The following is a 12,569-nucleotide window of genomic DNA, read 5'->3' as shown; positions in this document are numbered from 1 at the left end:
GCATAAATCTTACACCATCTTTTAAAACAAAACTGGAGCGTGATTTTAACAGCACCTGTCTTCATTTTTATATTAACAGATTATCGATCACTTCAACAAATGTAGCATGAAGTACTTAAGGATTCTCTTTGCACGTTCATGCTCATTTATCTGGAATCACTGTGCAAGACGCTGTGTCCATTTAAAACAAGGAGCTAACAATAAGACGATGAATGCAGGTAAAAAAAAAAAAGATGAGTGGATTTCTTTTTTCTGCTTCTCAACCGTCGCTGACAGCTCAGTGGTGCCCTGACATTTGAAGAGAGCTCAATATTTCTGCAAATTCACTGACTTGCCAAAACTGGCAGGGGCGAAGTATGTGGTAAAAGAATGAGCAACAAAAGGGCTCCTTATGCCATTTATATCCTGACAACCTTTAACAGTTCACAGAGTTTTTGATGAGTTCTTTGGCGGCTTCATTTTCTTCACTCCTAAATCTATTGGAATATATACTTTTGTGTGTGTGTAATTTATCATTTTGCGTCAGTGCTTTGATACTTTTCTGCCACAACCTAAAATAAAGTCATAATCCCACTGAGGTTTTCTCACCTCTGTGACAGCATATTTCAGAACTTATAAATATTTCACCTTTGTTGAAGCTGTTTAGAGGCCAACAACAGTAAATATTGTCCTGTCAACTTTTTTTTTTTTATCACAAAACCCACTGCAGGAGCGCAAGGTGCAGTGGTCCTGCCCATCACAGCTGCAAGGAGGCGACGCTGAGCAACATTCAAACATAAATCTCTGCTCCCTGACTGGTGGTGATGTGCAGATCACACAGATAAAGCTGCAGCAAAGATTCTGATGCAGTGAGAACACTTTTGTTTTCCTAATTGGACCAAATTAGTATTCTTTACATAATACCACACACCAGACACTCACTTTATAAAGGTACACATTTTTATACTGTCTTTGCCCCCAGAAAAGCCTAAATTCTTCATGGCCTGGATTCAACAAGGTGCTGGAAACATTCTTTTGAGATTCTGGTCCTTTGTTGACATGACGGTATCATTCATATTGTGACCCTCTCCTGATCCACCATATTCTAAAGGTGCTCTATTCGATTAAGATATGGTGACTGTGGACTGGTCACTGTAGACTCTTGAAGTAGCCATTAAAAGATGGGTAGACTGTGGCTATAAAGGGAGTCACATGGCCAGCAATAATACTTAGTATGTAGACTTTGGTATTTAAACACTGCTCAGTTGGTATTAAGGGGCCTAATGTGTGCCAGGAAAATATTCCCCACATGATCACACCACCACTGTTGACACAAGGCAAGATGCATCAATGGATTCATATTGTTTACGCCAAATTCTGACCCTACCACCTGCATGTCACAGCAGAAATTGAGATTCGTCAGACCAGGCCACGTTTTTAATAACCTTCTACTGTCCAGTTGGTGAGAACCTATAGCAGGTGAAGCCTCAGGTTCCTGTTCTTAGCTGACAGGAGTGGAACGTGATGCGGTCTTCTGCTGCTTCAAGGTTTGACGTTCAGAGATGCTCTTCAACACACCACTGTTGTAACTAGTGGTTATTTGAATCACCTTCCTGTCAGCTTGAACCAGTCTGGCCATTCTCCTCTGACCTCTCTTTTCATCCACAGAGCTGCCACTTATTGGATTGTTTTTGTTTTTCACACCATTCTCTGTAAACTCTGGAGACGGGTGCATGAGCAAATCCCTTCTACAGCTCTTGTGTTTCTGAGATAACCAAACCATCTTGTCTGGAACCAGAAATCATTCCACGGTCAAAGTCACTTTGATCATACTTCATCCCCATTCTGATGTTTAGTCTGAACAACAACTGAACCTCTTGACCGTGTCTGCACGCTTTATGCATCGAGTTGCTGCCACATGATTGATAGATTAGATATTTTCTGAGTGTATATTGAAATTGACTGCTGGAGGAGTGTTTTTCCTTCCTTCCAAACAGTCATTTTCATTTATGTCAGAGATTTGAAACTTGAGCTATAGATAATATGTATATTACAGTACATATTTCTCATTTTACTTTGCTGAAAGTTCTTATCATTCAGCCTCTGTGCAGGGTCGATATATCGGTGCAGCTCTAGTACAGTGAGACAGATAATTCTGCATTAATTTTCTGCACAATATAGAAAAACACATTGAAGTGATTGAGTGAAAACGGTGATCAAGCGCAACTCATAAATTCAGGTTAACAATGCATATACTGATACTTTAAGGCATCATAAACCCCTCCTCTTTTGTCTCTCTTTCTCCAGCTATATTCTATAACCAGTCACACTACTGCTCTTCTTTTGTCCTGTTATCCTGCCCACATCTCTGCCTGCCTATTGCTCCCTCCCTTGTGTTTCGGTGCCCTAATTGGATGGTGTGTGAACACTGTGAAAGGGGGAAAATCATTCCATTTTCTTGGTCCACGGGTTTCTGGCAACGGAGAACTGAATTGAATAAACCCCTGCTGATAGAATTTGCACTTTGGTTTGACAGCCGAACAACAGAACAGCCAAGAGGACAGAAATCACATAAGAGTGAAAGTAAGCTCAAGAGAAGCCGGGGACACAACCACTGCGTAGCATACTAATCCATTCTAATGCTCATAGCTGCAGCCTCGGATTATGTAGCTGTTAATGTAGAAAGACACGAGCCCAGCCACGTCTGGCCCCAGTCACTTTCCAGGTGACTGGTTTTGTAGTCCAACAGAGTAGGTTGTGCCACAACAAATATAAAATAGAGCTGAAAGTATTAATCATCATTTTTATCAACACAAAATTAATCCACAGCAAAAAACCCAAACATTTGCTGTTTTATTGTTTCACAAAGGCCAAGACAACATCCTCAAATGTCTTCTTTTGTTCCGACCAACAGTCCACAACACAAAGATATTCAGTTCACCATCATAGAAACCAGAAAATATTCATATTTGAGAAGCTGGAGCCAGAGAATTTTTTTCTTAGAAAATGACTCCAAATGAATAATTGATAATTAAAACAGTTGGCAGCTAATCGTTGCAGCTCCACTCTATTTTTCGTCAATCTTATTATTGAACTCTTTGGTTTCATCAAGCTGCTGAACGTGATGTCTGCCCTCAAGTCCATATGTGATAAAAAAAATTGAACAGAGGTTGATGCATTATAATGATGCAATCTCATAAACTGCCAAGAACAATATAATTAAAACATCTCACAAGCCTAAAAAGTATGATGGTGCATGAACGTACCTGTTTTTAGTTAAGAAGTGGTGTGAAGTTACAGTGTCATGTTACTGTACATCAGAATGATCCCAAAGGGCTTCACACAGTTAAGTTTACAGATTTTGGACTGGTATTGGGTAGATACATGGAAGATATCTGGAATTACCCAGAAATCAAAAAGAAATATTGCCAGATTACTTAATAACGTTGATAATAATGATAATTGTTAGTTAGCCCTAATATAATGAAACGGATATTATAGAAGCAAAACTATCCCTTCTGTGAAAACCATGGTCATAAAACGAGATGCAACAAGCTTTTATTACTTCCCGCACATGAATCGATTCATATTTTCTGAGAAATTATACTCAGGGTTCAGACGGAGGCTCAAGCCAGTACATGACTGAAAACAGTAATCATAATCAACCTCAGATCCTCATTTCCTGTGTTTACTATATTGAAAGATACAACTCAAGCTTTGATAACATAATTAACGTCTCCCAGAGATCAATAACCCTAGAGCATGCAGCTAATGAGACATCAAGACATGACAGAGAGAGGAGGGACAGACGGAGACAGACACCTGACTCTACTCACATTATGGTCCAGTGATCTGCTGAAGGCTTAATAGAAACGTTCTTTCTATAGGGTCTCATAAAATGCTTGTTAGTGAGACCCCAACAGGAAATTAATCATTGATTGTTGACATATTTTAGGGTGGATTAAAACATAATTAGATTGTTGTCATTAACTCACCATTGCAATGCTCATCTAATATTATTGCCTCCTTATTTTGCTAAGGAGCTTGAGAGTAGTCGGAGTTGTTTGCCTAAAGTGAGCTGCAGTGGTACCAGGAGACCAACAAAGACATTTGAAATCATGCAGCCGACTAATTCATCCAAATAGTGAAGCCACCAGTTCTTATACAACATCCGCTGCAGCAGAACAGCTGTCGAGGGTATGACATACTGTTATGATCATTACATGGTGTAGGCGTACTTGTATTTCAGAGTTATTTGAGATGATAATGGGTCATGGACTACTTAACAAGCTACTGACGAACTGTCACCATTTCCCTATGGAGAGCTACAGTACAGTGTTTGTTATTTGGAAATAATGTCACTATAATATAAATGGTAACAAACTCAAACTCAACCATCAATTCTTAAATTAAATCTGCTATTTAATTTAATTATTATCATTTTGACTAAATCAGAAACATCGTGATATAGTTATGTTTCTGGAAAATCTATTGAAAAGCTGTCTGTCTTAATACAATACTGATGTGCCAATATGTCCGTGGAAATGGGTCTTGGTCACTCTAACACTTCCTGCTCTCCACACTGAGCCTGAAGCTATTTTCAAAGAACAGGACTACACTGTAAGGAACAAGGAACAAAATCCACAAGGGTTCCAAAATGGACATAAATACAGCGTTTGCAAGGCTCTGTAGAAGATGAGAAGCTGTGAGAAAATGTCTGCAGAACACAGTCGCACCTGACAACAGCTGACGAGGGGAGTAAGTGTAAATGAATACATAGTATGTAGTTCAATCTGTAATGTGAGTAAAAAGTCAGTTCCAGCAACAAATCTACACATGACTACTAGAATGTTTCCTTCTAGGGGAATTTTGTTCTAAACAGGCTGCAACTTTGGAAGATACCGACTTGATTACTTAACTCAGACGGCTGAAGCATCATATTAGCATCAGCTGAACATTGAAAGCATTTTTTCATATTTCTTACAGTGTAATCACGTTCCAGGAGAATAGCTTCAAGGTGTGGAGAGTAGGAATTGTTACAACAACCAAGACCTATTTCCACGTACACATTGGCACGTCAGTATTGTATTAAGACAGACTTGATAAAACCCAAACCTATCCTTTAAAAGGGACAGATATCACAGCATAAATACTATGGCAACATCTCTGACTGTTGACAAACCATCAGAGATTTTGCCACACACAGATACACACAAACACACACATAAAAGTCAAAGGTGAATACTGTCACCTGGCAGTCAACTAGTGCTTCACACCATAAATATGCCACCGTGAGTGAGAATTAGTCTGTGCCAAGGACACAGAAGAAGGGAAGCGAGCACTGCTTTGGATCTGGGCGTCGTATCTTTTATTGAATCTTTGGGGACATCAATGAAAATCTAATAGCCTGCTTCTCTAAGCCTGCCTGTGGTATGGACAAATCCTTGATATCCAGTCTGCACATCACGTGTGTATATTACATCTAATATTGCTCCTCTGAAACACTGGCTACAGTCTGTTCTCAATTAAGTGTGTTTTTGTTTTTTTTTTCATTTGCAATTTCAGACTGTAAAACGAAAAGGTAAGCTCGCTCTGCTGGAAAATACAGATAACATTCAGAAAGGTATATAGTGCCATCTGCCTAATGGTCCTTTAGATTAATGTCCTGCCCCCATTTGTATGCAGGAATACTGTCCTGTAATGGACTTGTGTAAAGTCTCCCAGCATTTTAGCACAATAGGACTACAACATCAAATCCTGGCTAAGCAACTACTTGAAAATGGAACATAGGGGAAGATATTAGATATTATAAGCTGCTGAAAATCCTTAGCGATAACAAGTGATTGAGTCTTGCAGGCAATCATCACCCCAAAAGAGGGAGAAGCATGACTGATTTACAGTAACATGTTAATGTTGGCATGTCTGTACTACATCCCCTCTGTTCTCCATCTCCAGTGTAATAACAGACACAGAGAGGAGCTTTCGCAGACCTCAGATTATCATCACTCAAATGTCATCTCCCTCTTAAACTAACGCTCACTCTTTGATGGTATCGCACTTCTACTTTCAAACATTAATATTTGCTATCCTGGTTATTAAATATTTTACCGCAGGCAGCCGTTTCATTGTATTATTCCATTTGTCAAGGAATGGTAGCTGTGAACAAGAGAGGGAATCATCATTTCAATGTGACAAATTGTACTTGTTATATTCAGGGGATGGACAGATTAAAAGCAAACCTGGATAATGTAATGTGATCTAAAACTATAAAACTAAAATAGATATTACAGAAAGGGATGTAAGTGCAGGTAATGTCTGTGTCTGTAGTATAGCTGTACTTAATTGCTTATTGCTCTACCTACAGAAACTAATTATATCAAATATACTTTATAATGCAATACAACAGAACCACAAACCATAGTCTCAAATATGATCAGGGCTGAATCACAACCTCTAATACAGTCTCAACAAAAAATAGAACAGGTTTAACACAAAAAGAGTTTTTAATGCAGGGCTGTTCAAGTGTCACTTTTATAGTGTTTACCACATGCTGACAGAATAAATGAAAGAATTTCACACACTCATGTTTTCTTAGTGGTTAGCTTGGTTACTGACTGATAACAAGACTGAGAGTCTACAGTCACACTAGCAGCTCTGTGAGGATATGCTAAGACACAGCGGTGGTTTGAGCTGAATGTGAATGTTTCAGTGATTTTTCCAAGCAAAAATGCCAAATATGATTTGTCTCCAGCCTCTCAAATGTGACAGTTTGCTGTTTTCCTTTGTCATGTATTGAGTTAAAGGTATAAGGTTTTGAACTTAACTAAAAACTGCTAAAACAAGTTAATATTAGGGCTGCAACTAACAGCTTTTCTTATTATTGATTAATCTGCTGATGATGGTATAAATTAGTCCGTTTAGTCTATAAAAATGTCAAAATACTGAAAATTGTTGGGCGTAGTTTCTCAGAGCCTAAAACAACAACATTCAAAACCCAAAGATATTAAGTTTACAATGATATTAAAGAGAAAAGCTGCAATTCCTAAATCATTGGCTGCAACCAGAGAATGTTGGACATTTTTAAAACGTCTTAAATCTATTTTAAAAATTCTGATGATTAATTCTGTCAATCAACTGATTAATTGGCTAATTGTTTCAGCTTTATTGAATATATAACAGCATGACTATAAAAGTATCTTTATTCAATGTGATTAGATTTATTACACTATGAAAGCGGGCGAAATCAGCTGCGGCCCAAAAACCTCACAAAAAACTCACGAGTGACAGGACCATAAATAATCAGCCACAGACCTGGATATTAATGTCAATCTAGCAAAAACATTTGGTTTTATTTGCAGACTTGGAGCATAAAGAGACCGGTCATTTTATGCACAGCAATGTCCTGAGAACTGCAGCAGACTGAAGTGAACAGGACTTGTCAGACTGACACTCTGTAAAAAGGATGACAGCTGAGACACTGCGCTGCAGCTGCTGTTACCTGCAGGCCACAGCCCAGTGGGCAGAGTCTGCGACTTGATCTGCCCATGATGGATGGTACTGTCAGCTCATCAGGACCACCCTGAACTTATAAACACACATACACACACACACATGTGCACAGACACGTTCACCATGTATGTAGAGTAAGAGGATTCTGTGTCAGCTGCGTTTCTACTATACGTTATGGAAACACTGCATGCTAAAAATATTAAATAAGGACAAGAGGGAGAGAAAAAAATTGAAATAACGAACATCTGAAGGGACAATGGAACAGAGAGAAACGCTGAAAATAGGTGACAGTAATGGTGAGAAGAAAGCGATAGCGGAGATAGCTGTCATGGCAACGTTCTAAATATGGCAAAGCAACAGTTAATTACCACCTCCACCCACAGGTATGATGCATACATAATGGTCAAGGTGAGAGGACAGCCGCTACAAAACCTCAGTTAGTTATCACCTGCAGGTATTTCTGGAGCACCATGTGCCAGGAGACTAGCCCAGTTTCTCACAGACACATAAGGAAAATGTGAAAGTGTGAGGAAAATACCAAGAGATCCGCCGCTCTAACTGTCAAAGACCAAGTTTAACATGTGGTCTCTGCAGGATTGGCCAGAGAGAAAATTTAGAGGTTGCTGGTTGTGCAATAATTACTTTCTGGGTGGTTACATTCTACATGTAGGATATTTCAGTATTCCCCTGAAGACCTTTGCAACCTAATGGAGTAGAAAAGATGACATCCCAGCTAAATTAATGATATCAACGAATTGTAGCACTGTTTCCCACTGCACGCATATCATTATCACTCTCCCGCTGTGTTGCTATGTTGTTTCAAACCAGGTGTGCTGTGATCCACTTACTGAAGTGCTTGGCTATTTAAATGAGCCTATTTGTCACTATAATTTAACGGCTGCATGTCAAATCAGTCACTATCCAGAAAAACTGCAAGTTCATCAAAGATGGTTGAGAGCTCTGGTATAATTGAGACGGCCAGGGAAGAAAAGGGAATTGACCTGACTCCTTGAAGTGACCTTAAACTGGCAAAAGGGTCATCTGCAGTTGCTGGTGGAATGTCCTGAACATGAGTGAATACCTCTTTAGACAATTTGGGTAAATTAGGAATGAAAACACAAAGTTGAGGCAGACAGACACAACTGATCATGCACAGACTTTAATACAGCATGCATGGGGTTTGGTATTTTAATGTAAAAACAAAAAAACAAAAAAACAAAAACCTGGCAATTCAGTCTTAAGAGGAAGGTCCCATTGTCCCATTCATGTAAGAGGTCTCACACAGGTCAGGGATGCATCATTTCTAAAGAAAACTGATTCTGTAATTTATATTTTTTATTTAACTCTGGGGTAAAGCTGTGTCCTACACAGCTCCCTCGACACTGGTCCAGGCCAGTGCAAGAAATTTGTCCTGTACATTATTTATATGACATAATGTTACCCTTTAAGAGATGCTATGTTGCTAAAAAATGAGAAAACTCACCCATCAGTGCTGAATTACAACCAAGAGGGTAGTTCCGGGTCTGAAAAATGAAGCCAATTTGGCTTAAAACTGCATTCTGTCTAAAAGCTATCGGGGGCAACTCCACTGGTTTCAAAAAGAGGTCAGTTTGTATAGAAATCTATGAGAAAATGACCCTACTTCTCACTTGATTTATTACCTCAGTAAACACTTTCCTAATGAGTTTATGGTCTCAATTGCTAGTTTCAAGTCTTCTTCAATACAGCATGATGTTCATTTTGTAAATTATGGGTGCATTTAATTTAAATTCGACGATAAAGCGGCGTATGCTTTAGGGCGTAGTTATGTTGTGATTGACAAGTCGCTACCACGGTGACAACGTTGGTTAGGTAATGTAACCATAGCCTAGACTATAGGCGTAGCCGTTGCTATTTCAGTGTGTTTTCAGTTCATGAAAGTTAATTGTAATATTTTGGTCACCTAAAAAAGTCTTGTTCAGCATTTGGTTGTACTAAAAGACCCTCTAAGGAGTCGGATGTTCAGTTTTATTTTTTTTTTTCCAGTTTTTTAATATTTTTAAACCTGTTTTTTGCGAGAGATAGTTAGTTATCACAGTTAACCGTAGACTGCAAATGCACCGTGCAAACCAAGCTGGCAGCTAGCATTAGGGTCAGCTCCACCCTCTTGTCCAAATATGTCACTTCTCATCACTTCTGGCTCCAAAAATCCAAGATGGAGACAGTCAAAATGGCAAACTCAAGGCTTCAAAACGGGAGTCTACAATCCGATGGATGACGTCATGGTGGCTACGTCCATTAGTTTTTACAGTCTATGATTACAACACCTACTTTATCATATTCTGGCTCCGGGATTGAGTCTGATCAGTGGCTATGAGTAGCATTTAACATTAAGAGGTATTTCTGCACATCTTCCAGCAGCTGAGTGAAGTGCATCTTTGATCAAGGTCAGGAAACTTCAGCGAGGAGAGAGGACAGAAACACGCTGCAGGCCACACTTGCTGTGACTCTGATGAAGACGCAGTAGTGTCAAAACATTTACACAAGTAAAGGCTGTAAATGAATCATTGTGGTCTTGTCCTTTCTCTTCACTGGTGCTTTTTACATATTATGTAAATAAGGGAGAGTGTTGTGTCACAATCTGTTGGACTGTTCTGTCCTCCTTCAGCCATCTACATGAAAGATGATATGTGGAAGATCTCCTTGCAAAAAAGGAGACGGGTAAGCAGCAAAATAAATACTGTTCAAAAACTGGGCAACTTTTAGTCAAGGGAAAGACCTCCTTTGTTTTGAATGGACAGCTTAAAAATAATCTTTGCTAGTTCATTTTGATTCATAAGCAATTGACAGAGTAAACACTTCTTATAGCTTCAGAACCAAAGCAGCTAGTCCATGATGCAAATAAGGTGCTTGTTTCAGATGCTCCATATATGTCATTTTATTTATATGTCATTATACTAGAACAAAAAACTTTTGGGAGGGATACAACAAACACCAACATCATTTGTTTGTTTCCTGTGCTACTTTTTATACAGAAATAAATTTGTGTCTATTCTTACACTCATTTCTACTCAGTAAGAATGAATGGTTCTTGCTTTTTCATGTTCCAGGACAGAAAATAACAAGGTGAACAATGAAATACAAAGGTATTGTTACTCATGGTTGCCCATAGAGAAAACTTTATACAATCATACCCACTTAATATGCAGGCAGAGGTCAAAACTGTCAAACTCTCTATTAATAGCATTTCTCTTAAAGGTTGTCCAGTTCAGAGCTGTGCAGAAGGATGAAAGATGAAACACCAGTATAGCCTGTACTTTGGGAAAGGAGATCTTTTAAGCTAAGAAACTGAGCTTGGCCCACAGATGACAGTTACACTCTGGGGATAAGAAAGACGGGAAAAGTTAGAGGGATCAGACACAGACAAGGAGACTGTATCGGCGCCTTGCTTGTTATCTGATTCTTTCCACTGCTATTATCACTATCAAACGAACCGGACCGCTGTTATTTCTGGAGAAACTGGGCTTGGTCTGCTGAAAATGGATTTCAAGTGGTCAGTGATGCTTTTTTGGGGGTTTGAGGACATTGTTGTTGTTTTTAAAACATGCAGCACTCTAGTCTATTCCCACCTCATGCAGGCACATAAATCCTCTGAGCTTGATGGTTCATCTTTGAACACATCTCTTTGGAGAGCTTAAGCAGTGATAAGAACCCCAATGCAAGCTAATAATCACTGTTCCCTCTCAACAGATGGAGCGACATGTCTGGACTTTCACACTTACAATAGGTGATGATCTAACTATCAGCCATAAGAGGCACTTCAGAAACTCACTAGCTGTAGACTGTTAAGTGTTTGCTGTCAGTGTAAGAGCATAGTCAAAAGCTAACAGCTCTCATCAGAATTGCTAAGGATGTCTCCCTAGATGTCTGTACTTCAGAAGTTAATCTTTAAAGGACAACTGATGGCGTTGTTCTCATGGCATTTTAATATTTTAAAGCGAGCAGTACAAAGAGAGCAGGAAATATAGTATCATCTTCCCAAGTCCTAAGTTTAAATCCACACCCTGTAAATCTCCTAAGCAAGAAAACTCACAAATTCCTCAGTCCCTGTTTTCAGGAGCTTTAATGTCTCGCTGCATGTTCCTCATCGAAGACTAAAGATCCTCTCAAACTGTACAACTCCATCCAAAAGGCCTCAAAAACAGACCATGTAGGATGTTTTTTGAATGCCATCAGAATTAGCTGAAAAGACGTTTCGATATACAGTACTTTCTTTTCTGTTCTTGCTGCACACACAACATGTGATCAACAAACTGTTACGATAATGATTCATCTTTACTGTAAATACCTCTAAATAACTCAACAGGCTTCAGCTACCTTACAATTACCTTACAGGTAAAGGATATAAATGAACTGTTCGCTAAATGCTTCAATCATAGCTAACAACTATAACTAGCCACAGAGGGTCTGTCAAGATTTGGATTTCCCTGAATGCTGAAAAGAGTGAAGTGTTTTTTGGCCTTTCCACAACCAAAAAGACAGGTACAAAATGATAAGAAATTAATTTAACAGCGCATTTGTCTGCTCAAATATAAAATGCAATCTGATCTTAAATTTTTCCTTATACTGTAATACTTATAATACTCTTAGGACTAACTAGCAATACAAGAACAATGCTGCTCCTTTATTTCCAGTCTTCTACTTGAATGATGTTTTGCCTGGGACATGCAGCTTTAGTCTCAGCCCTTTAGCATGATATCAAATACGTTACCATCAAGTACTCATTTAAGACCCATTTTCAGAATTCTAGTTTAAAAATCAGTCAACTGGAAACATTAAAAAGTTAGCTGTAGGAGCTTTTTTGAACCAATTCATGAAGCTAATGTTAGCTTAATTAGCTAGCTAGCCATAGCTGATAAAATTGCTGATAAAATGCCATAAATGGTACTTATTTCTGCCAGCAAAACTGACATTTTGTATTGCATATGCACAGTGCAAGAGCACAGAGCTTGACAGGGTTATAGCAACAGAATCTAAAATATGTGTTGTTGGTCAAGTACCCAGTTTGACAGACTTTTATTCTATTTGACAGTCAACTGAAA

This window comes from Thunnus albacares, chromosome 7, assembly GCF_914725855.1.
Source record: "Thunnus albacares chromosome 7, fThuAlb1.1, whole genome shotgun sequence".
Lineage (NCBI taxonomy): Eukaryota > Metazoa > Chordata > Actinopteri > Scombriformes > Scombridae > Thunnus > Thunnus albacares.
This window is presented reverse-complemented; position numbering follows the sequence as displayed.